This window comes from Prionailurus viverrinus, chromosome A2 (genome assembly GCF_022837055.1).
Source record: "Prionailurus viverrinus isolate Anna chromosome A2, UM_Priviv_1.0, whole genome shotgun sequence".
Taxonomy (NCBI): Eukaryota; Metazoa; Chordata; class Mammalia; order Carnivora; family Felidae; genus Prionailurus; species Prionailurus viverrinus.
In genome coordinates this window covers 115,677,195-115,704,651 of record NC_062562.1, presented here as the reverse complement: position 1 = coordinate 115,704,651, position 27,457 = coordinate 115,677,195, and the positions used below count along the sequence as shown (strand labels likewise).

At 40.1% G+C, this 27,457-nt stretch overlaps 1 protein-coding gene across 6 annotated transcripts in view; it reads left to right on the top strand.

Annotated features, from left to right (window-relative positions):
- Nucleotides 1-218: 218 nt before the first annotated feature.
- Nucleotides 219-27,457, top strand: part of HYCC1 (hyccin PI4KA lipid kinase complex subunit 1) — a 152,802-nt gene continuing 125,563 nt past the window's right edge. For 3 of the 6 annotated variants that reach the window (XR_007150263.1, XR_007150264.1, XM_047849445.1), the window contains exon 1: nt 12,896-13,361. The gene's annotated coding sequence lies outside the window, so the exon portion shown is untranslated. Of the gene's footprint in view, nt 285-2,542; nt 2,750-3,254; nt 3,373-12,886; nt 13,362-27,457 lie in introns of those variants that run through there. The other 3 variants (XR_007150265.1, XM_047849447.1, XR_007150266.1) reach the window with 3 other exon arrangements.

Below are 27,457 nucleotides of genomic sequence, written 5' to 3'. Positions count from 1 at the left end.
CAACAACAAGTTTTGAGTTTTTCTGTTTCCTCTAAACCAAAGATCATGATGAGTAGTAATAATAGTATTTATTGCTACTTACTCCGTGTTACACGTTGTGCTAAGTGCTCTGCAGGGATTTTCTCATTTCATTCAATCATTAATTCATTCAACAAACTTTTGCAGGACACCTAACATTTGCTACTCTGGTACTACAGACCATTTTCAGCTAGAATGTTCATCAGGATGGAAAAAAGCAGAAGTCTGATTTTGGATCCCAGGGCAAGAGCCACATTGCTCAGGAGGTAGGAGATGGAGATGATAGAAATCATATTCTTTCCTTTTTATTCACTGAGTTTCTACTTCCACTGTGATATACTGTGTTTCTCAAAGTTTGTGCCTTGATATTTCCACAAGAGAATTATAAAAAGGTATTACTTTAGAAGTCTCCATGACTAAAAATTTTGAGGGGAAATAGGGGATTCAATCATGAAACACAATTCTTGACTACAGGCATTCTCTGTGCCTTTAATATATTTTGGGGCTTTCTAAGAAGGTGCCACATTTTAAAAATTTTTTTTTAACATTTTTTTATTTTTTGAGAGACAGAGACAGAGCATGAGTGGGGGAGGGGCAGAGAGAGGGAGACAGAATCAGAAGCAGGCTCCAGGCTCTGAGCTGTCAACACAGCGTCGGATGCGGGTCTCGAACCCACAAACCGCGAGATCATGACCTGAGCCAAAGTCCGACACTTATCTGACTGAGCCACTCAGGTGCCCCAAAAGGTGCTGCATTATTTGCATGATGTCTCAAACTTACTTGACCGTAACCCCCTCCCACCTTTACCCCCACAGGACATATAGTGTTATGGTTCCGTGGCACATACTTCAGGAAAGGCTGGTCCAAACTATTTTTGGTTTCAAAAGTTTTTTTCATTCCTCCCTCCATATCAAAGCTCTCTAGTGCTGAAAAACCCCACAACTGCAAACTTCCCACCCCCTGCCAATCTTCTACACCTTCAACACATCTGGTTTCCAGAACCCACAGACATGTCTGGTTAAATTTGAAATATCTGTAACAGACATTTCACTTCTCAGATTCTTTCCTTCCTGGATGATATAGTGGCCTTGATCCACAGCGACAAGGGGAGGAGAGAATAAGAAGACATAGGGAGGAAGGTTACAACCAGGAAGGGAAAAATGTATGTTTCAGTACATAAGTGAAACTTGGCATGGTTCTTCTGAAAAACTGCCAACTCCCGACTGAAACCAAAATGTATAAAAATTAAAGTCATGAATCGTGTTTATCCTGGATGCAAAATGAAAGGGAAAACTTGGAAACTGCCTGCTTTATCTTGACATGTTTCAAAGCCAAGTCCGATAATTCTTGTCAGAGGAGGTGTGGAGAGGGAAGAAATGGTCTTTGGAACTTGGATCGTTTAATTTGGCATTCATGTTAGCGAAATAACTTAATCATTTCAAAACCTGGATTTCTGCTGTGTGAAGTGTATAGCTGCATATTGTTGTGAGTTGCCGCACTAATGAAGCCCAGGTGGGAAACAATAGTGTCGGTAATTTAAAAAAAAAACCAAAAGGAAACCTATTAACTCTGGACACCTGTCCCTCTTCCAAGTAAATACATCCATCAGATCTCTGGAAATCAGAAAAAGAGTTAATAGTTAGCATCAAGTCTGGGAGAGGGGGACTTGTGGAATTCTATAATCCATAGCTTGCTTTTCAAAGAGAAAGGTTTTGCATGAGCAAGGATCCTGGTAGGAAACTGAATTCCCCATTCAAAATTGTTTATTGGAAGAGGTTTTAGTGAAGGGACTATTTACAGAGATGAGGGAATGGTTAAGGGAGCCAGCAAGGATGTTGAAATACCCAGGAATTAGCAACAGTGGGAAGCTATAACCATTAGTCAGCCTGAGGGGGCAAGGAAAACAAAGGTGTTACCAGTTCGAGGAGGGACCACCCCATAGAAGCTGGACTGGTAAATGCAGGAACCAAAACAAAAAGGAGGCAGGAAATATCTCTCTCTCTCTCTCTCTCTCTCTCTCTCTCTCTCTCTCTCTCTCCTCTCTCAGTCTGTTCTTTCTCTCTTTCAGCCCTCAGTTCTCCTGCAGGTATCTTCCACTGTCCAAACCCAGAAAGAAATAGAACCAGAGAACAAGAGAGTCCAGGAGATGTGGTGTGAATAGTGAGACCACTCAGACACCATGGAAAGAAAGACTCTGGGGAGGAAATGGAGAATAACAGGCCTCTTTTACCACACTTGTAACCTCTGGGTAAAAACTTTGAGCGAGACCGCAATATGTCAATAAAGAGGAAATTTTACTTTTGGATCAGAGTCCAACCCCCTTATTTTATAGATGAGAAAACTGAGATCCACAAAGCTTAGTCAAAGTCACACATCTTATGAGATTAATGTAAGGTTTCAGCCCAGTCCTGACTTGCAAGGGGTCTTTTCCACTCTCCCACTCTCATATTTCAGACCCTCTGTGTCTACTCATTATTTTACTTCTGCCTCAAATTTCAGTTCTCAGATCTCTTGTGTCTTTTAGGGAAGGAAAAATAGAGATGAAGCTTTCTTCTCCAGGCAGACATATGCCGCAAACACCGGGCTATTCATCTGAATAAGGTGCACAGTGCACAGAAATGAAAATGTGCTTTTGTTAATGCGCAGCTACATCTCTTTGGACAAGCTGGATGGATAAGCAAATACTGGCTCACCAGGAGAGGTCAACTGGATCCTTTCAAATGCACCACAGGTGTGTTGTGTGACAATCTGGACGGTTAATTAATGTGGTCAAAATGCTGCATCTATTATTAGGTTAGGTGGTGGCTTTGTCCTCCCAAGGAATGCAAGGCACTTTAAGTTTCAGTATTTTAGGGTCTGCCTTAGAGAAAATTGGGAAATGGTTGATCTTTGCTTTAAGTCTCCTGATATCCATTCCTTCCAAGGTTCCTTTCTTCCCTGTCATGGAGAGCTAGTTCCCGGCTTACCCAGGAGCTGGTCTTCTCCCCTCCCCCACACACGTTGAGTATGACTTCCTTGAACGTGGCCCAGCCTTTCAGACTGTCCTTGGCCCTTTGCTCAGTCAAAGCCCATCTGTCCTTTAGGGTTTCTCTCTCAGGAGATTTCAACAGGAGATCTGCTAAAAAAAAAAACCTGTGTCTAACTGTCCAAAGTTGTTACTTAGTGTGTTAATGTGTTACCCTTCCCAAATACTCTCCCCACTTTCTCATTCCTGGCCACTGCCTCTCCATTTACAGATTCTCTACATTTAGATAGAGCCCATGAAGGGGTATCTGAGACTCCAGGCAACCTGTGACAGAGGCAGCAGAGGGAAGATCATCTAGCCACCACCTCTTGGTTGAGATGCAGCGAATGGTAATTTGCAGCCTCTTTAATGTTTACTTATTTTTGAGAGAGACAGAGACAGAATGCGAGTGGTTTAGGGGCAGAGAAAGGGAGACACAGTATCTGAAGCAGGCTCCAGGCTCCGAGCTGTCAGCACAGAGTCCGATGCGGTACTTGAACTCACGAGCTGTGAGATCATGACCTGAGCCGAAGTCGGTCGCTCAACCGACTGAGCCACCGAGGTGCCCCTGCAGCCTCTTTATAAAGCAAAAATAGCTTCTCATTGACTCCTGTTGCCAGCAATGGAAAAACAAACCTCTGCCAGGCAGAGTTGGAGGTCAAGTAAACTCTTCTTTGGCCATCTAAGAAACATCATGTTACTGGAGGTTCACATACATTTTTCAGAGAACCTGTTGTTTCTATGGGTCATTCTAAGAAAGAACTTTCTGAGAGATTTTTATTTCACAGTGACAAAACACCTGTCAAAGTTCACTACTTCCTTGCTTATAAGAACTAATATTATCTGTACCAGCATTAATCATCATCATATTTTATGGCTGATGGTTAAATTAGTTGGAGAAACTGCCATCACCTATTTTCAAGCTATAAAATTTGAAAGCTCAGCTGTTTTTCACTCTTTGTACTTAACCTCTTTCCCACCCCTCTGCCCTAGCCTCTGTTGGCACATCCTTCTCCCAGAAAGTGTTATCTCAATAATGTTAGTGATAATATACTGGAGCTGAACAGCAGGACTGACCAGAAATTACCTAGTCCAGAATTTCTCACTGCTACCTTCCAGCCATGTACATGTAGGTAACTAACACATGCAGTCTTTGGTTTACAGTAGGGAGTTAATAACTGATTATTGATCTTGCAACTGGTAGACAAGTAGGTCCTGGAGGTCTGATGCACAGTATAGTGAATATAGACAACAATGTTGTATTATAATCATCAAACTTGCTAAGAGTCTAGATTGTAATTATTCTAATCACAAACAAGAAATGATAAGTATGTGACATGATGGAGGTGCTATTATAGCTACAGTGGTCATCATATTACAATATGTAAATACATCAAATCAACATGGTGTACATCATAATTTACATGACATTATATGTCAAATATATTTCAATTTAAAAAAGGTTGTTGATTATGAATCAAAATGTGGCTGAGCAGTGATCTGCAATGAAACAGATATGCAGAAATGCTTTAAAATTGCAGAGCATTGAAAGGTCTGCATTAGTCACAAGGGAAATGCAAATTAAAACCACAGTGAGATGCCTTTACATGCCCACCAGGATGGCTAGAATTTAAATGACTGGTAATGCAGATATTGACAAGGATGTGGAGCAACCGGAACTCTTATATTTCACTGACAGGTGTGCAAATGATACCATTACTTGAAACTTGTTTGGCAGCATGCAAAGAACAGTGTGTGCTGGCCTTACACTCAATAATTCCACTCTTGAATGTATACCACAAAAGTGCACATACATGTATTCTGAGAGTCATGTACAAGACTGCTCCCAGAAGCATTATTCGTAATTAATTGCCCTCCTCTGAAAACAACCCAAATGTCACCAGTTGTAGAACTGTCAGATACCTTGTAGCATGTTCATATTTTAGAATATCATACAGCAACGAGAAGAATACAATTACAATAAGAAATATGGATGGACTCAACAAACATAATATGCAGAGAAAAAAGTCAGGCTCAAAATATATGTTCTGTATTACTCCACGTATATAAAATGTAGTAGGCATAGGTACATTAAAGCAATAGGAGTCAAAACTGAGGTTGCCTTTGGAAAAGAGGAAGGGAGTGGTAATTGGAAACAGGCCCAGTGGAGCTCCTGGATTGTTGCCAATATTCTTTGTCTTGTGCAGTGGTTGCAGTGTTCACCTGTAACAATCTGCTGATGTAATCATATTTTTGCTTTATCTATTTTTCTATATGTACTGCTATGCTTCAGTTAAAAAAAAAATAGAGGTTCCTGGGTGGCTCAGGCAGTTGAGCGTCCACTCTTGATTTTGGCTCTGGTCATAATCCCAGGGTTGTGGGATCAAGCCCCGTGCTGAACATACTTAAGATTCTCTCTCTGTCCCTCTGTTCCTTTCTGCTGCTCATGCTCTTTCTCTCTCTCTTAAATATAAATAAATGAGTAAATAAAATAAAATAAAATAAAATAAAATAAAATATAATTGCAGAGCTGGAGGACTGATCCAAGTTAATACAGCCTGCTGCTTCTTGGCCTTTTTAGCATATCTTATTTCCTTCAGTAGATGCTCTATTTTCAGCTCCTGATAGTGTCAGGAGCCCATGGTCTGCAGAATGAGAGACTCCTAGATACTGTCCCAGGCTCAGATATCTACATCCTGCCCTCTGCCCTCCCCATTATCTTTCCTAAAACCCTGCATTTTCTTAGGGACATGATCAAGTAGTCTCTGCTAATTTTCTGATGACGATAACGACTTTTCTTCCTGGGGAAATTCAAATTTGAAAAAAATCCTTACGAGTGACTTTAGGGATTAGTACCATGGTTCAGCCCATAGAAGTAATCATATGGTTCAGCCCATAGAAGTAGAGGTTTTTTGGGAGGTGACACCCTCTAAATGACACAGGGTAAATGGGCCTGGACACATACCCCAAGCCTGTGCTTAGGACTTGCCTCAGGTAAGCAGAGATGTCCAGACACGGTGTTCCTTTCCTGGGTTCTGCTGGCACAACAGGTATCGAGAAAGACCATCTTGATGGTGGGCTGAGTCACTTCAACATGGTGGTGGAGGAAACAGGTGCTGGGCTTGTCTTTACTGAACAGCAGTGATGATGTTGAATTCGCTCACTGGCATTTTTTTCTTTTTGGCATAAATATCAGGGCGTGGTGATGATGACTAAGTAGATGAGAACAAAATTGAAAAATGGAAGTATTACTCATACATTGGACTCTCTGAACCCAGGAGTTACAGACCAGAGTGAATGGGCTGGCAGAATTTTGGGGGGATGTGCTTCTTCCTGCCATTCCTTTTTGTTCCTCTCCTTGCAGCTGGGCTTCAAGGTCCCAGGCTTATTTACCCTTCAACCAGTACTTGAGCTTGTTGAATTGCTTCAGGGGTACCACTTGGCAAGAAAACCAAGAAAGTATGTGGCCCAAGAGCCGTTTCTGTTCTCTGGGTGAGAGGTTAACACATGGGAAACAATTTTGGGAGGATTCAAGGTGATACGCAGTGAAATGTTACACTGAATACTACTGAAGTACTTTGCATCCAATGAATGCAGTGAACGGTCAGAAAGGGAAGAAATCATGTTTCCATTTGGCCTATGGAACCTGAAAATGATTCATAAACCAAACCTAGACTGTGGAGAAAAACTGCCAATTCTTCATGTTCTCCTTTTACCTGTGTTTCTGAAGTTCCTCCTTGGGCCCAGCAATTTCACTATTGTAGGAGAGCCAGAAATGACAAAACACAGTTCCTCTTCCCCTGGGGTGGGGGTGGGAGCAAAGGGAGAGGGTCACTGTTTATCACAGTCATCTATAGATTTTTTTTCTGTGTCTTCTGTTCTCTGGGTCTCCCTTTGGAAGAGAAAAATCTACATACAAGTTTGTGCTCTTATACTAAATACTAGTGAGGTCTTTTGCTTGTCAACAGTAATAAGATCTTCTCTGTGGAATTTATGACAGCACTTTAAAGAATTTTGAATAATGCATTGGATACAAGTAACAGAAAGAATGTTTCACTGAGGTTCACTCGGGCAGAATTAACAATAAGCTGTGTACAGTGTGTTGCCTATTCATCTTAAAAAATAATGTGCACTTCTTTTTTTGGTTATAGAGCTCTATCTGCTTTATTGTAGAATATTTGGTAAATCAAAAACATATATGAAGAAGAAAATGAAATCCACCCATGATTTCTTCAAGCTTACATGTTGTTGATATATCCTCCTGGCACGAACATGTGATTCATGTTGTGGTCATGTAATATATGCAGTTTGTACCATGTTTTTCATCTTTTTCCCATGTCATAAAATATTTTTACAACAGTATAATTGATAAAAGCTATATAACAAGAATCTCCCAACAATAATTCTTCTAGAAGACATTGGTGAATAAAATGTCTTAGGAGATACATGTGGACATTTTACATTTCCAATCACTTGAGTGTAGTAACTACTCATTAGGTTTTCCATCCTTACTACCTCTATGGCTTTCTCATAAATATGAGCCAGATTGGCTCCACTAGTAAGAGATAAGAGAAAGACTTTTCCCCCTTAAAACATCTGTTATAAAGATATTGAAATTTTAATTTATGAATCTTTAAAATTTTTTTTTTTATTTTAGAGAGACAGAAGGAGAGAGATAGAGCACGAGTAGGGGAGAGGGGCAGAGGGAGAGAGAATGAGAGGAAGAGAGAGAGAGAGAGAGAGAGAGAGAGAGAGAGAGAGAGAGAGAATCCCAAGCTGGCTCCATGCTAACTGCAGAGCCTGATGTGGGGCTCAGTCACATGGCCCTGGGATCATGACCTGAGCTGAAATCAAGAGTCAGACGCTCAACTGACTGAGCCACCCAGGCACCTCTATGAATCTTTTTTTTAATATGTGAAGAATGTTTTTTTTTTCCCCCTCTGAGATGTTATTTCTAGAAAAATTCATAATCAACCTTGAAGGATAAAGTTCTCTTTGCAAAATACAATTGATCCAGCTTCTTTTGCTTGGTCCACAATTCTGGGAGTCTACTTACTGGTCTATACAGGAGTGAAAGGTACAACAATTTAGTTAGAATACCTTAAATGATGCAGAGGGGAATCTTATAGGACTCTGGGAACAGCTGGGACCTCACAGATGTTGAACACAGGTGAGAATTGGTGTGATTCAGTGCAGCTGTAGGAATGGGTTATCTCATTTTTCCCTCGACAGCAGGATTTCATTGATCTCTATCTTTATACAGTGACTCATTCTGCTCTGTCTCTACTTCTACAGTTCCTTTGTTACCAATTACTTCATTCTCTACTTTATAGGTCTCTTCTCTGTCTAATGGCTTCAGTTTACTCATAACTTGCCCTTCTCAGGGCTTCTCGGGCTGTCTTTCCCAATACATGATTGATTTTGTCTTCACATTCCAGTTCAAATTCTTGAAAGAGAATGGGTGTAGTTAGTCATTGCCATCCTTGTTTGGCTAGAGTGTTCACCTCAGGTCACATTTTAGGCCTGGCTGCCTCAGGTTATATGTTTCTATGAAGGGGGTTGTCTGATATAGATCATGCCTCAGCCTGCTGCCTCACCTGGGGACACTGGCTGGAGTAAAACTCTTAAAGGGTAATCTGAATCTGGCACAGCAGCACAGAATGACCTCTTAGGCCCATTCTTTTTGTTTTGGGTTTAAAGACAAAAATTTTAATATACCACTAAGGTAAGATTTTTCATGTTTTTGTTTTTGTTTTTTTTTTTCTGAAGACAAAATTCTCCTAACTCTTTCATTTAATATAGTCATGTTAGGGGCACCTGGGTGGCTCAGTCGGTTGAGCGTCTGACTTCTGCTCAGGTCATGATCTCACAGTCTGTGGGTTCAAGCCCCGTGGCTGGCTCTGTGCTGACAGTTTGGAGTCTGGAGCCTGCTTCTGATTCTGCGTGTCTCTCTCTCTCTCTCTCTCTCTCTCTCTCTCTCTGCCCCTCCCCCACTCATGCTCGGTCTCTCTCTCTCTCTCTCTCTGTCAAAAATAAACACAAAAAAATTAAAAAAATAAAATAGTCATGTTACATAGAAACAATAAGTAGATTTGTGTGGTTGCCAAGGGCTAGAGGTTGGAGGGAAATGGGGAGATGTTGGTAAAAAGGTACAAATTCCCAGTTGTAAGATGAATAAGTTTTGGGGATATAATATACAGCATGGTGAGTACAGTTAACAATACTGAGCTATATTCTTGAAAGTTGCTGAGAGAATAGATTTCAGGTGTTTTCACCACAAGAAAAGAAAAAAAAAAAAAGGTAACCCTGTGAGGTGAAGGATGTGTTAACTAATCTTATTGTGGTAATCATTTCACAATATATATGTATATTAAATCATCATGTAGTACATCTTGAACATATACAATCTTATATGTCAATTATATATCAATAAAGCTGGAAAAAAATAGTCATGTTACCTCGCTATTTTTCAGCTGACTCTAATAGAAATATATTTGAGCTAAATATTTCTTAAAGTTCCTAAGTTTTAATATTATGGAGAAAATGTTCATGCTCTATAATGTTCAACTGGCATTTTAATAAGCTTATTTGCTTATTAAAGAAAGTAAATGCATTTTAATAGTTAATATAGAATTGTGCCTACAGATATCAGAGAATAGCAAAGATGGGTAGGGAAGGTCTGGAATATGCTGACTTTCGTAAAGTAGGTTAACAACATTTCCCTTTTGAAACAGAATGTTCTCAGGCATTTTCCTGGCCCTTGGCTGCTAAAATATAAATGGTTATGTGTAATGGTTAACTGCAGACTGTTATTGTTGGAAATTATTTTTATATGCACAAATTATGATGGAGAGTGAATTGCAAACATAAATTTGTTTTTGGTTTTATTCTGATTTAGAAGGATGACTTAAATTGCCTTCTATATCATCTTACCACTGTAAAAACGGGAAGTGAAGTCAGGCAAAGAACTGCTTCCTGTCTTCTTGCAGAGAGGAAACAAATATATAAATATGCATAGGCAGCCTTCAGTCTTTCTCTCTACTCAGTCTATCCCATGCACAGTCTTGATTTAGCATTAGTAAAATATAATGTCGTTCCCCTATTCTCAACTCTGTCTGTATGTTAGAATCACTTGGAAAGCTTTTAAAAGAAAACGTATTTCTAGGCCCCACTCCCCAATTTTTTGATTTATTTGGTGTGGGTGCAGTTTGGGCATTGATGCTTTTGAGAGGCATCCTAAGTAATTCTAAGGAGCAGATAGGAAGCCGCTAGGCAAAAAGACAGAGTGTGAACATTTACATTTGCCTTCAAGACAAATTTTCTATCCCCAGTTTAACTTATCAGGCAGTGGCCAGCTCAACTAGCCTCCCATACCTTTTGTACAGTGCTTGTGTTTCCCCCTCTTCTATTTCTTTTTCAGGGATTCCAAGAGTTTTCTTCTCACGCAGTTTTTTCTGATTCAAATTCCTGCCCGTTTTTCAAGATGCTGGCTCAGTTTTTACCTCCTCCATGAAGCCTTCCCTGACTGCCCTTGTTTAAAGGGCTTGCTCCCTCTTCTGAACTCACACAGCAATTCTTGCTTAGAAAATCATCTAAACAATGAAGCAGTCATGTACTGCTTTGTGTCATCTCTTCTATTGTGTTAAATACATTAATCTCACTTTTCACCTGTTTGTTATCCAGCTACCTACACTGTAAGCTTCTAGCATTACTTTGTATCTTTGACAAGCTGAGTGCCTTGCACAGCGTAGGAAGTCAATAAATATTCTCCCCTCCCTTCCATCCTCACTTCCGCAGGTATGGTTCAGGTCTTCATTTCTCCTGGAGTTTTGCCCTGGTCCTACTGTGCCTTCCTGATGCCAGAGTCTTTGGCTTTTTTAAGTCAAGCCAATGCATCAGTGGATCACATGGCTAGTATCCAGTAAGACTAATTGTATCTTGTACTCTGCTCATTCTTGCTTTCTTCCTATTTTATGAACTAAGTGACCCTTTGGCTTTCTACACCCCCCCCCCCCCCCCCCTCTGTTCCCTCACTCAAAAACTCCCTATCCTGCCAGGATTTGATGACAAAATTCAATTTCTCAGGTTCTGACCTCTTGTGCTAAGATGTCAGAGTATAACATACTTTCTGGGGCTTCTTGTCCCTATTCCTTTGGGCAAACACTTCCCCTGCCAGGCTCTGGCCCAGCTGACCTAAATTATTTTGTCAGTACCCTTGTCTGATCTGTCAAGATTCCCCTCAAAGAGAACAAACACTCTCTATACTGTCTTTAGATTCTCATTCTTTAAAAGAAAACTGATTGAGTTGTTTACATGATTAAAAACTTCTGTTGGTCCCTTATTGCCTGAAGAATAAAGTTTAAACCTGAGATGTCCAAGATGGGAGTAATTAAGACTCAATAAAAAAGTGAGTTCCTGATGTGAGAACGATCTGGCTGTGGTATCTGTCACCCCCATTGATTGCCAAGGTTGATTTGGCTGATCTGTCTGGCCAGGTGGGTATCCATTTTCTCCCTCACCATTCTACGTGTTCTCTCCTGAAGCTGAACATAGCTCCAAGAAGACAACTTGTCCTGATAGAGGACCATTCTTCAGGTAGCTGAGCTCCCCTGCTATATAAACAAGCTCTCCAGGTCCATTTGTAGGAGAAGGTAGACTAATAAAGCTTCCAAGACTCCAGACACATTCAAATGAGGTGCTGCAGGTGGCAGTCTGCCTTTATTAAAAAAAAAAAAAAAAAAAAAAAGAGTTCTTCAGCTATGCCATATAAGTGGCTAGTGGCTATTGCACTGGACAACAAAAATACAGAGCATTTCCATCATTGCAGAAAGTTCTGTTGAACAGTGCTCTTCTAAATACCTTAATGTAGCTCATGAGGCCATTTATAATCTCATCTCAATCTTTTACTCTAAATTTTTGGCTGCTACTCACTTTCAGTCCCACCGACTTTCTCAGTGGGTGTCCTTTTACAACTCCATGCCTTTGACAATGCTGTTTCCCTTTTACTGGAATCCTCTTTGACTTTCTTCTCTGGCAAATTCCTACTTACCTTTTAAGATCCAGCTCAAACATTACCTTCCTTGTGAAGTTCCCTGACATTCCTAAACACGATGATTTCTTCCTCTGTTTCCCTTGCTCATTGAACCTAGCTCTATTGCCCTTATTACTGTATTTTGTTATTTGCTTATAAAGTCAGCTATGTTCTTGGAAGGGGGATGCTGACTGTTTTAGAGATCTGCTCTAATGGTTATCTAAAATTGTTTGCTTGATGCCTGTTTGAAATCATGTATTTTCTAATATATGTGCTTGGCATGTTTGAAAGGATCATTTAGTGCTTTAGAAGTCCTTCCCCTTTCTGGTGTAAACCTAGAATGACTTCTTGTCTTCCAGACTGAAGTCCATTTCTCTTCTAATTAGTTCTGACTGGACTTGAGAGGGATGTGATAGGAGGAATTGACAAAGTCCAAAACAGGGGGACTGTATGTGGGAGCTGGTTCAGATGTGCTCAGGTTCCAGTGGCCACACAAAATAGTATGTGTTTGGTAAAGAGTAGGGAGGGAATATGGAGAAAATAAAAACAGCCCATGGAAAGAAGTTGGGGATTTATGTTTGACTTTTTCCAGGCCAAGGCCAAAAGCAATTAAGATGGGAAGAATTTTTATGACCATTTTGCAAAAACGTACATATTTTTCCCTCCTGGTATTTGATGAGATTTTAATAAATTCTTGTGACTCGAATTACTGGGAAGTAAATGCTCCTGACCAAGAAATTAAAGTATCAGTTAGTTTATCTTCTGCGATTATTGTTAACATCACTCTGAAAGGCTTCTTTTCTTCTGAGAGGGCTTTAAATCCTATTGGCTCCGATCTGAGAGACCTTCGCCGATCACTGTAATCTAGCCGTGCCGCAATCATCTTCCCCTTGGCGCCCCGATCACGCCCATCGATTAGACCACGCCTACCTAAAAGTCTCCCTCCCGCCCACCTTGTGGCTCCGCCCCAGGCCTAGCAGAGGAAGATTCTTATTGGTGAAGAAGTTGTCCTGGTTCCGCCCCAGGGCACGGCGATAGGCCGAGCCGGAGTGGGGCGGTGGTGGTTGGCTGCCTGGGGACGGGTCGGTAGCCGTGCCTGTCAGAGTGGCTGGCGGCAGTGGCGGCTCTCCCGGCTGGGTTGTCAGTCAGTGAGCAGAGGGGGAAGATGGCTCGCTCGGACCCGTTCTGTTAGGAAGAAGGGGGGGCAGGTGGTGCTTCTACTCCGGAGAAAGCAGAGCAGCCGCCGTCGCTGTCGCTGGGAGTCAAACAAGCCGAGGTTCTGGAGGTGGAGCTCGGGAAGCCGCTCTGGTGAGTACGACCCAGCGACCCACGCCGGGCCCCCAGGGCAGCCGGCGACCGATAACTTTTTTGTCAGGGAGGAGCCGGGGCGAGGCGGCGGCGGGGAGGGGACCGGGACTTTGTCCCCGGGGCGGCGCCTTCGTTGGGGGTAACGGCTCCCTCGCGAGGCGCCGCGGGTGGGCGCGAGAAGGCGCTGGGCTCTAGGGGCGTCCGAGGGGCCGGAGCAGCGGGGTCGGGTGAGTGGGCTGCGGCCGGCGGCTCCTCGCCCCGAAGTTGGGCGCAGCCCGTGTGCTGCCTGGGCGGCGGCAGCTTTGTGCGCGTGGACTCGGGTCTTTCTCTTTCCCAGCAAGGAGCAGCCCAGACTCCGGGCGTGCCCAGGGGGCAGCCGCCTGGGCGGGACCCGCCGCCCCTCTGCGGGGAGCCCCCCCACCGCCACCCAGCCGCAGCTGATGCTCGGGCCTGGCCTCTCCCACTCCGGGGAGGCTACAGCTGTACGTCCAGTCTAGTGGCTAAAATGGTCACCGTCAACTCCCCCCCCCCCCCCCCCCCATCTTTAAAAGCAGCGTTCGCCCTGGTCTTCGGTGTCCCCCGCAGGGCAGTGAGATTCAGAAAGCAGCCACGATTCCTTCCTTGGTTATTACACTGGAGATCCCCTCTTCAGCACTTGCTCCCTTCTTTCTAGGAGTTATTCCGCTCCTGAAGCTGCTTTTAACGTGCTCGAGAATCGTCGGGGTTTTGTCTGAAAATGGTTGCATTTGGAAGACCCCAAGTTTGCACGCTTCAGCAAAACTGCGTATCCGCCCTTGAGCGTGCACAGTTGTGCTCTTGTGCCCTCCAAGTTCAGGCATTCCTGAAAGATTTTAATTTTGCCCTAGTGGTTTTGTGCTGCACTGGATCGGGTCTCTGATAAATACGCTGTCACACACCCCGCAGCGGCTCCGCTCTTCAGGCAGGGGGAGTTTGTTCCACAGGCAGCTACTAATTTCAGAGACCACTCGACAGGCAGTAGGACCAAGCTGTCCTTTTGCAAATTGTGTGTCCTTTGGGTCACACAGTAGTTTTTGGAGCCGATAGGCCACCCCTTTGGTTCATGTAACACTTGACAGTTTGAAATTTTCGGCATTTAAAATCTTATCTGCATCAAGTCATGAGGATCGGTGTAACCTTGAGTCAATGTGATAGACCCGGGAGGGTTGTTTTCCATAAGTACATTTTCCTAAAATCCACAGACTACCCCTCCCCTCCAGTTTCTAAGCATCTTTTCTTTGGGTTAATACATTTTTAAGGTTTACGAGATGAATGTTGGTTCCAAACACCATTTTTTGAAGTACAGGGAAAGGCAAGAAAGAAAAAAAAAAAAAAAAAAAAAAAAAGGATCTGCTGGGCCAATAGTAGCTTTAAAGTCAGTTATTCAAATAATTCATTTAAATAAAGTGGCTCAGGGGAAAACCATCACATATTTAGATTAAAAATATTCTGGATTTGGCTTATTTTATCCCCTTTTGATTTACTACAGTTATTACCATAGAGGGATTATAAAACCTTTTAGTTATCGACATTAACAGCACCTGGATATAGACACCCAGATAAGGTGTTGGTTGGGTCAGTATGTTATTCCTGCTATGCTTTCTTTCTTCGTTGTGTTTCTATTTTATGAAATCTGCTCTTGATTGCATTTCTCAGAGTGGTGTCGTTTTGACAGTCAGAGTTTAAACATGTCTTATAGTCAACTGTTTTATTCAGGATCCTGTGGCATGATATTTATTTTATAATGAAAATGTAAAAACTTTGAAAAATGTTAATATCAGTACCCTTTTGGGGGTATCATATTTACATTTTGTAAATAACTGAAATTATGCCAAACATAAATTTATTTTGCACTGCCCCAGGCTGAATAGGTTCTACGGCAGAAATGAATGGCATAACTCTTGTCATCAAGGAAAATACTGTCTGAGGTACAAGACAGATAAGTAACAATTATAATACAATGTGATAAATGTGAATAGAGATATGCCTAGTGTAGGAACATAGCAGAGTAGGAGATGGCTAACTCAGCTTGGATGTAGGTAGAATCAGGAGCACACAGGACAGTTTGGAGATCTGATATGATTTAGCCAAGTGCAGGAGGTCACTAACTTTCCAAGAGAAGAATATGATAAGTGAGAAGGCAAGGAGGCATGAGAAACTATGGCAATTTAGAGAAGTCATTGTCAATGACAAGTCCGAAGTCAATAACGTTGACGTTAACATGACCTGAATGCTGGGGTTAGATAAGGAAATGGTGGAAGATGAAAATAGTGAGGGTGGTAGAACTCCAGATCAGGGCATTGTATCCTTGGCTATGGGGATTGGATTGGCGGTGATGAGTAGGAAGCCATTTAATGAATTTTTGTTTTAGATCCTCACTCTAGTAGAGTATAGTAGAATCTGACAGGTACTGTTACCTTTGGGAAGAAAGAAGGAAGAATCAGGACCCTGGGGATTTGACTTGGTTCTAGTGATTGGAAGTGAGGGAAGATGGAGGGAAGATGATAATTTCTATTTTGGGTTTTCTGAGTCTGAGGAAGCTGTGGAGCATTCGGGTGAAGATGTCATTAGATGTTTGGATCCATGGATGTGGAACTTATAAAAGAAATCAGGATTGCAGGGCAGATTGGCGGTTGAATTGAAGCCGTATTGATTTGGTGATACTGAAATGACTCAGGGAAAGGTTTTAGTGTTGTAAAAGCAGCGGCTAGAGAACAGTCTGTTAAAAAGCAGAAATGGGTAGAAGAATAGTGTGAAAGAGATAGAAGAGTGCTAGTTAGAAAGGTAGGAGGAACATCAGGAGAGATGCTAAGGATGGAGAGAATTTCAAATAGAGGGGAATGGGTCAACAAGTTTGAATGTTGTAAAGAGGTGTCAAGGAAGGAGAGGATTCCAGGGACCTAAGGATCAGGATTCCATAGGTGGCTTGAACAGGTACAGTTTTAACTGAGTAGGGTTCAGAAACCAGTCTTTGGAAGATTGAGAAAGAATGGGTGGTGATAAAGTAGACATGCTTGAGTGAGGCATTTCAAGAAAACTGAAGAAGGGAGAGGATGATAGCTAAAGAGCAGTGGTTCCCATCCTTAGCTGCACATTTCCAACCATCTGGGGAGCTTTTAAGAATCTTGGTTTCCAGGGGAAAGCCCATACCAATTTGAGGTTGAGGTAGTACCCCAGGCATTAGTATTTATTTCAGCAGCTTTGTTGAAATTAATTGGCATTTAATAAACCACACATATTTAAAGTGTGCAATTTAATGTTTGCCATAGATTTACACTTGTAAAATCATCACCGCAGTCCGAATAATGAACATATCCATCACCTACAAAAGTTTTCTTGTGTCCCTTTGTAATTTCTCCCTCTCATCCGCAGGAAACCACTGATCTACTTTCTGTTACTATAGATTAGTTGGACAGGTATTTTAAAGTTCCCTGGGTAATTCCAATGTTCAGGCAAGGTTGAAAACCACTGAAGAGGGATATAGATTGAAGGAATGTTATGTTTGTTTCTTTACATGCATAAATAAGGTGAGAAGTAAGAAGTAGGAAAGATGAGATATTTACTGGAATTGAGTCCCCAAGGAGATGGAAGTGGGTGAAATTCAGAGCTTTGACAAATAAGAAAGGAAGACAATTTGGAAGCAACAAAGAATCTGATGTTAAAGACAGCACATTTCTTTGTTATCAGCATCCAAGTTGTCATCGTGTAGTATCAAGACTGATTTTCTAAAGTATTCAAACAAAGTTAGCATATTAATATTGCGAAAATGGATGCCGCTCAGGAAATCTCCCTAAATGGAGCCTGGGACCCCTGGCACCACCATGTAATGCTTTGTCATTTTTTGGAGGGGAGCAGATGGAACTAACAGTTTGACTATTGCTTGTTACTGAGAGCCAAGTACTGCCAGAGTCTTTTTGGCCCTGTTGGAGTTAGGCTGCATATCTGCACTGAGGAAAGAGAATATTTTAACATTTGAAAATCTTCTGTTTAAAACATCTTTTTGCTCAGAAGAAATTCTGTTTGCTTGCCCTTTGGATATATGCCTTTTAAATACTTTGGAGGATGAAATCATTTCTATGTCTCCCAAATGAGACCAGGAAGAGTTGTGATTAGGGAGTTGTCAAAGGCCCATACTTCCTATCCTGAGAAAGGTAATATTTATATCCCCACCCCCTCCTCTTTTTTTCTTTTCTTTTTCCTTTCTTTTATTTTCTTTCTTTCTTTCTTTCTTTCTTTCTTTCTTTCTTTCTTTCTTTCTAAACCTTCTAAATCTTTTCAGATTACCTTAAAAAATTTTTTTAAGGTTTTATTTATTTTTGAGATAGAGACAGAGCATGACTGAGGGAGGGGCAGTGAGAGAGGGAGACACAGAATCTGAAGCAGGCTCCAGGGTCTGAGCTGTCAGCACAGATCCCGACGTGGGGCTTGAACTCACAGACTGGGAGATCATGACCTGAGCCCAAGTCAGATGCTTAACCAACTGAGCCACCCAGGCACCCCTTCAGATTACCTTTAATTCAATTTATTAAGATCTCAAAAGAGCCCCAATGGAATTTCAAATTAATTTTTTTGAGATAGTTGTGATACCTTTACAATATTTTCATCATTTCTTCAAGTCATTTAAAAAAAAAATTAGTATTATTTTTATTAGTAAACTCTACCCCAACGTAAGGCTTGAACTCGTGACTCCAGGACCAAGAGTCTCATGTTCTACTAACTGAACTAGCCAGGTGCCCCCAAGTCATTTTTTAATGACTCAGTGTTTTTTAGTTTTCCTGATGTGGTTCTGCCTATTTTTAAAGTAAATTTTTGGTATTTTAAAACATGTTGCTATTGCGAATGGAATTTTTTTTCATTGTATTTTTTTTTTTTTAACATTTGTTTATTTTTGACAGAGAGAGAGAGAGAGAGAGAGCATGAACAGGGGAGGGTGAGAGAAAGAGGGTGGGTGACTCAGAATTTGAAGCAGGCTCCAGGCTCTGAGCTGTCAGCACAGAGCCCTGTGTGAGGCTTGAACTCACAGACTGCGAGATCATGACTTGAGCTGAAGTCGGACGCTTAACCGACTGAGCCACCCAGGTGCCCCTCATTGTATTTTAATGAGGATTGCATATTCTCAGTGGAATATAGAAAAGTTGGTAATTTAGGTATACTGTTTTCTAACTGGTCATTTTATGAAATTCTTTTTTTTTTAAAACCCCCAAATAGGGCTTGAACTCATGACCCTGAGAGCAAGACCTGAGCTGAGATCAAGAGTCAGATGCTGAACCAACTGACCCACCCAGTCACCCCCATTTATAAAATTCTTAATTTCATTTTTTTAAGTTTATTTATTTTGAGAAAAAGAGAAAGCGTGTGTGCTCGTGCATGTAAACAGGAGAGGGGCAGAGAGAGAGAGAGAAAGAGAGAATCCCAAGCAGGCTCTGTGTTGTCAGTGAGAGAGGTAGAGAGAGAATCACAAGTAGGCTCCATGCTGTCAGTGTGGCGCCCAATGCAGGTCTTGATCTCATGACCTTGATATCATGACCTGAGCAGAAATCAAGAGTGGATGCTTAACCAACTGAATGAACACCCAGGTGCCCCTAAAATTCTTAATTTCTTATAGTTTTTATTGGATTTTGTGATACAGCAGTTATAGCATTTATAAATGATGGTAATTTTGCCTTCTTGCCAATATCTAATCCTTATTTTATTTTTGACATTAAATGTCTGGAGTGATGTTAAATTATATTAGTGAATAGTGAGCATCTTTGGCTCACTTCTCATTTGAGTGAGAATGCCTTTAGGGTTTCACAGTTGTGTATTCTTTCTGGCAACTTTTGTTTTTAGCATGTTAAGGAAATAATCTTCCTTAATTCCTTTTTGGAATTGAGATTTAATTGGAAAAGATATTAAATTTGATCACATACCCGTGTAATGTACACTGAAATGATCATATAGTTTTTCTTCTTTTACCTACTGGCTGATGAATTATATTAGAGGACTTCCTAGTAGATTTCACCAAACAATTGCTGGTAAAGGCAACTTGGTAATAGCATACCTCTTTAAAGTAGTGCTAGATTTGATTGCTATGTAAGATTGATCTTTAGTATTCTTCTTATATTACCTTATATATTACTAGCTTCGCAAAATAAAATAAAAAATGAAAGAAAAACCTTCCATTTTTCTTTTATATCCTCTGGCAATTCATCTCTTCCTTAAGGTCAGAAATAGTTTAGCTATAAAAATGTCTAGGCCTTTTGGATTAAGTACAGTTTATGTACATGCACAATTTTGAGACATAAGTAGCATTGTCCTAACTCTACAGATTAACTGAGACTCAACGAGGTTTAAAATACTTGTTCAAGATCAACAACTAGTTAGTGGTAGAGAGTTTAAGTTGAATTCCTATCTGATGCCATAGATCATGTGTTTTAAGCAGTACCCTAATTTTTTCTTAATCAGACTCTTCCCTTATTCTCTATTATTGAGAAGTTAATTTAATCACTTTATTTGAGTGTCTTAGTGTTTTCCTTTCTGCCCAATTAGTCTCAGTTTTTGGTAACCCTATCATAATTATTATGGGTTGCTCTATGTAATATCATATCTCCTGCTATTTTAATAAATACATCCAAGTGTGGTTATGATAGAAGATCCCAGAATTGAAATACAATAAATGTATAATGTACTTTATATAATTTACATTTTAATTTAATGCAGTTTCAAGATCAATTTGCATTCCTGAATCCTGTTTGCACCTTGTAAAGAATGTTAAGTGCAACACAGATAAAAGATCAAGGAGTTTTGGAAAATAGTACTTTTCCACTGTAGTTTAAACATTTGTCATTGTTGAGGCTTGCATCAGAGTAGCCTTTTAGTAGTAAATGTTAAGTGATATTTGTTTGGTGTGTGTTTTCCTGAACAAAGAGTCTTTGATTAGCTGATGAACATTAGTTGCTTTCTCATGTAAATGCTTAAGGATTCATTCAGTTATTTGTACTTGACTTAATGAAAACATTGTATATGAGTTCTTAAACTGTACTATGAAAGTTATTTGAGGCATCAGCTTTTGGAAGATTTGCATTTATTCTTTTATAGAATGATGTTTAGGCTTGGAAATTTAAAAGAATAATGTAAGCCTTAAAACTGCCTAAATTGGGCAAGCAATTACGAACTCTATTTTAATCTTTTGGAGCTTGCCTGGTTTTATTTGTTTGTTTTTTCCCTTTTGAATGTAAAGAGCATTTAACTAATTTAATTAGGGTATTAGTTCTAAGCAACATATACATACTGTACTCCCCTGCTTCTGCCCATGGGGGCATAGAAAGTTGCCAGTCTGAACCTCTTTATACTTGCCAGGTATATACATTCCCTTTTCAACTTAAAGTTCAAGGTTCCTGCTGACTTGTTAATCCATAGATATTACTGTGGTGGATGGAGTGGCAACATAGCCCCCCAGGCAGTGCGCACTTTTGTAGTGGAAAAGCAGGGGAGACTATTTTGGGAAATTATGAACCTTCAAGTGGGTCCTGATAAGGGAATAGAGAGGAAGGTGGAAGTGTTTTAGGAATCAGGAGGGGAGGGGAGAAGTGTCAAACTAAGAAAGGAAGTAGAAATGTGCATATGGAATGGACTATTCAAGAAGTACAGAAAATCAGAATGGTAATATGGGTGATAGAACCAGAATATTGAGGTCAGTGAAGTCTTCTTAGAGTTTCAGAAAGGAATATGCGTGTGGCAAGGTTAAAGGGAAAGAATATTGAGAAAAAAATCAGTAGATTGTCATTTTTTTTTTTTTTTAAACGTTTATTTATTTTTTGGGACAGAGAGAGACAGAGCATGAACGGGCAAGGGGCAGAGAGAGAGGGAGACACAGAATCGGAAACAGGCTCCAGGCTCAGAGCCATCAGCCCAGAGCCCGACGCGGGGCTCGAACTCACGGACCGCGAGATCGTGACCTGGCTGAAGTCGGACGCTTAACCGACTGCGCCACCCAGGCGCCCCAGTAGATTGTCATTTCTAAGGTGATGGAAAGTATATGATGAGAACCAAATACATACTGTAAAGGGGGTTAAGGAATAAATTGGTGGTGAAATAATTGGAGGCAGTAGCAGTAGATGAGGCTACTAAATCAGAAAGTTAATCGGTGAAGAATAAGTAAGTATGGAAGTAGCTAGAGAGCATAATAACCTAATGAAGCCTCCCTTCCATCACCCCTCTCCCACCTTTTCAGAAACTGTAAGCTTCTGAGATGCATTCTCAATTGTCCAATTGATAAATATTTTGTTAGTGACAATTAGAGCTATTGTTATTGAACATCTATGGTGTGCTAGTGTATTTTTTTTAATCCCTAAAACATTCCTGTGATATAGATGTCATCACTACCTTTCACGTTGGAGGAAATTGAGACTTAGAGAGTTTAAATAATTTGCTGGAACTTGGGCATGAGTTTTTGGACTCTTTTTATTGTGCCATGTTGCTTTTTCTATTTGTTGAGCTGTGTCAAAACACTAGAGGGGAAGGGTGTAAAAGGACTATAAGGTATGATAGTCTCCTAATAGAAAGGAGTGGAAGAGAGATTTTAGCTATGTTTGCTATAATTTGTATTAGCTATATTTTGTATTTAAAATATTAAACAAAAATTTTTAATGTTTTTATTTATTTTTGAGACAGAGAGAGACAGAGCATGAGCAGGGGAGGGGCAGAGAGAGGGGGAGACACAGAATCTGAAGCGGGCTCCAGGCTCTGAGCTGTCAGCACAGAGCCCGACTCGGGACTCGAACTCACAGAGAGTGAGATCATGACCTGAGCTGAAGTTGGACGCTCAACCGACTGAGCCACTCAGGCGCCCCTTAAAATATTTTATAAAAGGATTCCTTTCAACACACTTCTCTACCATATATATATATAATATTTAATTAAAAAAATTTTTTTAATGTTTATTTTTGAGAGAGAGAGAGAGAGAGAGAGAGAGAGACAGAGTGTGAGCAGGGGAGGGGTGGAGAGAGAGAGGGAACCACAGAATTCGAAGCAGGCTCCAGGCTCTGAGCTGTCAGCACAGAGCCCAACGTAGGGCTCGAACTCACAAACCACAAGATCATGACCTGAGCTGAAGTCAGACGCTTAATCGACTGAGCCACCCAGGCGATCCAGCATTTAATTTTTAACAAGCCCTTTTCTGGGGGAACTGATATGCTTTTTTTTTTTTAAATCCATGATAATGATAGGTTGAGGGGAAAGGAAAGACAGGCTAAGAAAGGTGATGTCAAGAAAAGTAAGAGTAAAACTTAATTCTTTTCACTATGAGAACTTCAAATATGTTATACAGGTGTATGTTATACTCAGGAAGGCCAGCCTCTTGGTGGAAATGGTGTTGAGCTTGTTGCTGATGTAATCAGGGCAGATACTTTTCATGTCAACAGATTATAAAGCTCCAGAGTTTACAGTAATATTATGTGATTTATGGCACTTGGATTCCATCAGTCAGGAATTGGTTATTGGCAAAAGGGTCCAAACAGATGTTCTGTTTTCTGTTATAAACCCTTTTTTCAGAAACAATGCATAATTGAAAAAGAAATGCTTAAACTACTTTAGGGATTTTAAACATTCTTACAGGACTTTGAAGTACTTGGGGAGGAATCAAGATAGAAATTTTTGTTGTACTACTTTTAGTTTCATATTCAGCTGCAAAGCAACATCTAAGTTATATTTTGTTATACTCATATAAAAGTTAATATTATTGAAAACTTTATTTAAAGAAAAAATGTAAGGTTTATTTTTGAGAGAGAGTGAGAAACAGAGAGAGAGAGAGCATGCACACAAGCAGGGGAGGGTCAGAGAGAGAGGGGCACAAGAGGATCCATAGTGGGCTCTGTGCTGAGAGCAGGGAACCCAATGTGGAGCTTGAATTTGCAAACTGCGAGATCACGTCCTGAGCCAAAGTCTGAAGCTTAACCAACAGAGCCACCCAGGTGCCCCTTGAAAACTTTATTCAAAAAAATTTTTAATTCAGTCTCTGCTAAAACAAATTGACTCTTACCCCAGTTAATATGCATCAGCATGATCATACTGAACTATTTATTGCTGCTTTGCTTTCTATAAGTTTTAAACCAAGATAAACAACTATTTTAATAAGATCCACCAAGTTTCTGATTGAGAAGAACCGAGTAGAATTTTGTAGTACAGTCAAGATCTGTCGCTTTTGTTATTATGGCTCTGCTAGCACACATTGCCATCATTAACTATGTTTACTTGCATTTTCTCATTGCACCTTCCCTTTGCCCCCATCATTTTTTAATTGAACATTGGAGCCTCTATTGGTGGACTTTATTTATTTTAAATGATTATTTATTTATTTTGAGAGAGAGAGAGCACAGAGGGGCATAGAGAGAGGAAGAGAGAGAATCCCAAGCAGGCTCCATACTGTCAGCTCAGAGCCCCAGGTGGGTCTCGAACTCCTGAACTGTGAGATCATGACCTAAGCTGAAATCCACAGTGGGATGCTTAACTGACTGAGCCACCCAGGCCCCCGTCAGACTTTATTAACGGTTGAGGGTTTCATTCCAATATACGAAAGGGCAGTGACTCACTCTAAAACATCAACCCAACCCACAAGTCAACTGGAATTTGGCTCCCTTAACATTTCTCTCTTTCTTTGTCCTCAACACTAGAGCAGATAAAACTGCCACTTAGAATGCAAAAAGCTTTAAAGAAATTAAAGTAGAGCTGTGCCTCGGAAAGTGTATTTCTGTACGCTGTAATTTTGGGGAAAGAGAGAGGAAAAAGGACCAAATGGTAACAAAATGATTCCAAGACAATATTTACATTGGGCTTTCTTTTATATTCCTCCCCATTTTCCTCAAAGCATTTGTTATTATTTTATTTTATTTGCCTATACCCTGATTTGCCTTGCTTTGTTTCAAAAGGGATTAAAGGACACTCGCTTCCACGTTTACTTGTCTCCTACAGTGTACTGAGAATCCCTCAGGTCAGGGACTGTCGTATTCCGCTTTGTAAACTTAGCATCTAGGACATATAGACATTCAATAGTTTATTAATAAATGGGTGATATTTAAAAACCTCTAGTACAAGAAAAGAGAGATTACTTTCTACAACCCTACTTTATTGCAGCTTTGAAAGTGTTAATGGGCTGAATCGTGTCTTCTGTCCCCCTTTTTATATGTTGAAATCCTAATACTCAGGACCTCAGAATATAACCATAATTTGAGATAGGGTCTTTGCAGAGTTAATTAAGTTAAAATGAGATAATTAAGGTGGGCCCTAATCCAATATGACTGATGTCCTTATAAGAGGAAGTTGGGACATGACTTCTACTGACAGAAGATGATATGAAGACATAGGGAGAAGATACAAGCCAAGAAGAAAGGCCTGGAACAGATCCTTTCCTCTCAGTAGAAGCCAACCCTGCCGACTCCTTGATTTTTGGACTTTTAGTCTCCAGAAATGTGAGAAAATAGATTTCTGTTGTTTAGGCCACAGTCTATAGACTGTGTACTATAGTACTATAGTACTTTGTTACAGCAACCCTAACAAACTAATATTGGTGACTTGTCTGCTTGGATTTAGTGAAATCCCAAATACCCCTAATTTGCCTATCCCCAAGGATCAATTTGCAATGCTGAATGCCAGAACCTTAAAACTTTGACTCTTCCCTCAGGCAAGACAAACAAGGTAGAGAGAAATTTGGATGGCTCAATGTAGAAAGTAATAACTATTTGTCTATTTTCACCTCCCCCCACAGTACAGTCAATGGCAAGCAGCTGGCTGATTCTTTAGTTCAATTGGATTTATTTGGTTTGGCAAGGAAAAAGTGTTCATGGGTATTTTGTGTTCTTAAGTGTTCAAGAGCTTCTGCCAATAGACCTGGTTGCTTTTTCAGAGTAGAAATTGCAAGAGGAAGACTGAATAAAATACTTTTTAATTTAATATTAATTTGAACTAATTGCTTGTACATAATCTTAGCAACATTACTTTGCTTGTGTTATGATCAATAGGAGCGGAGTAATGTATCTTTTGGCTCATGCCTATTGCTTTATAGTTGTCATAACCCCTGATCATCAACCAGTCATACTGAGTTGTCTCAGTTATTGTCAGCACTTTGTCATCACACGCTTTAGCCATAAGCTAAATATATGTGCATTTTTTTGCCACTTATTTCTTGTTTTTTAATTGGACTATATATTAAATCATGATGTGTTAGTCAACTCTTTTATAGTGTTTTGAGATAGTTTGCTGAAAGGGAAAAATTTGGACATATACAAAAGTAGAACACTTGCCCTTTCATCATTTGGAAGCAGATATCACAGTTCTGAGAATAGGGTAAACTAAATTAACTAGTGAACTCTGTGTCACCCTGCTAAAGATGATCTTGCTTAGTATCCCATAATGCTGTGTGTCCATCAATCCTAAATTCTGGCCAGTGAGCTATACGTGTAAGTTAAAAGGGCGCAGGGAAGGAAGTCTCCCTTAAAAGAAAGGAGGACGTTCTTTTGCCTGCTTTACTTCTTTCCTGGAATGTGGGCAGGATGGCTATGGTAGCCATCTTGGAATGTGAAGTAGCCTTGAGGATAGCAATTTTGCTAGGATAGTAGAGCAAAACAGGCAGCTGCCACCATACTAGCCCTGGACTGCCACCCTCTTCCCATTCATTTTTGATAAGAAGGAAATAAACTTTATCTTGTTTAAGTCATTGTTACTTTGGATTTTACTATAATATACACTTAATTAAATTTCTAAAAAAAAGTCATTTAATTTATAGTAATTAAAATAGTGTAGTACAGATGCAGGAATAATCAAAAAGATCATTGAAATAGAGTCCAGGAACAGACCCAAGTATATGATAATTTAATATATATTAAATGTGTCAATTCTTACCTCTGGGAAATGGTTCAATAAATGGTGCTGGTATAACTGGTTATTCATTTGGGGAGAATAAGTTACATTCACACTGTGTGTATGTATTTAAAAAAAATCCAGAAATATTAATGATTTATCACATAGAAAATAAAACTCTGGTTACTCTAGAGGAAAACTCTGGAGAAAAATTTTATGAAGCAAAATTCAGTATTAATAAAAGAAATGAGTATTGGACTTGAGTACATAAAAATGTAAAACTTTCTATACAATGAAAATACCAAAAACAAAGCTAAAAAGCAAATGACAAAACTGGGGAAATATTTGCAACATTTAGAAAGGATAGTCTGTGATAAGCTCTACAAAATTTGAAGGAAAAAAATAGGCAGAGTATATGAGTAGACAATTCACAGAAGAAGAAATAATAAACATTTGAAAAGATTTTAACAGAAATGCAAATAGATGTTTGCAATGTGGCTTTTTTGGCCCATAAAAATGGCAATAATTAAGAAGATTAATAATGTCTATAATTGGTTAGGGTATAGGGAAATGACACTTCCATCTATTCTTAATGGAAGTATAGCATGATATAATCTTTTTGGAAGGCAATTTTAACCACAAGTAACCTTTGATCCAGCATCCTGAGTCTATCCTGTAGAAATACTTGGAGAGATTCAGGTAAGTTTATCATAGCATCGTTCAGTTAGTGAAAACTGGAAACCGCCATTTTAAAGGGCTGGAAAAAAATTTCAAAAATGGGAAAAATCCCTAACTTAATAGATTTAGTTAAAATTGTAATATTCAGAAGGTTTTTTTCTCCAAAAGACCGATTTCTCTATATGTGTTCTGAGGTATATTAGTTACCTGTTGCTGTGTGACAAATTACCCTAAAACTTAGTAGCTTAAAAATAACAAAGATTTATTATTCTCATGACTTTATGGGCAGTTCTGCCTTTGTGTAGCTAAAATCAATCTAGTTGAAATCACTTGTGCAGCTGCATTCTTCTGGGGGCTTACATGAGGTTGAAATCCCCAGGATGGCCTCTCATCTTCCAAGATCTTTATCCATGTGGCTTCTCATCCACATGCCTATCCCTCAGATTTTATAGCATGGTGGTTGCTTTCTAAGAGAAAGTATTTCAAGAGGACATTCGTCAGGTGCAAGCACTTATTGAGCCTCTGCTGGCATCATGCTTCCTAAAGTCCATTCACCAAAACAGGTCACA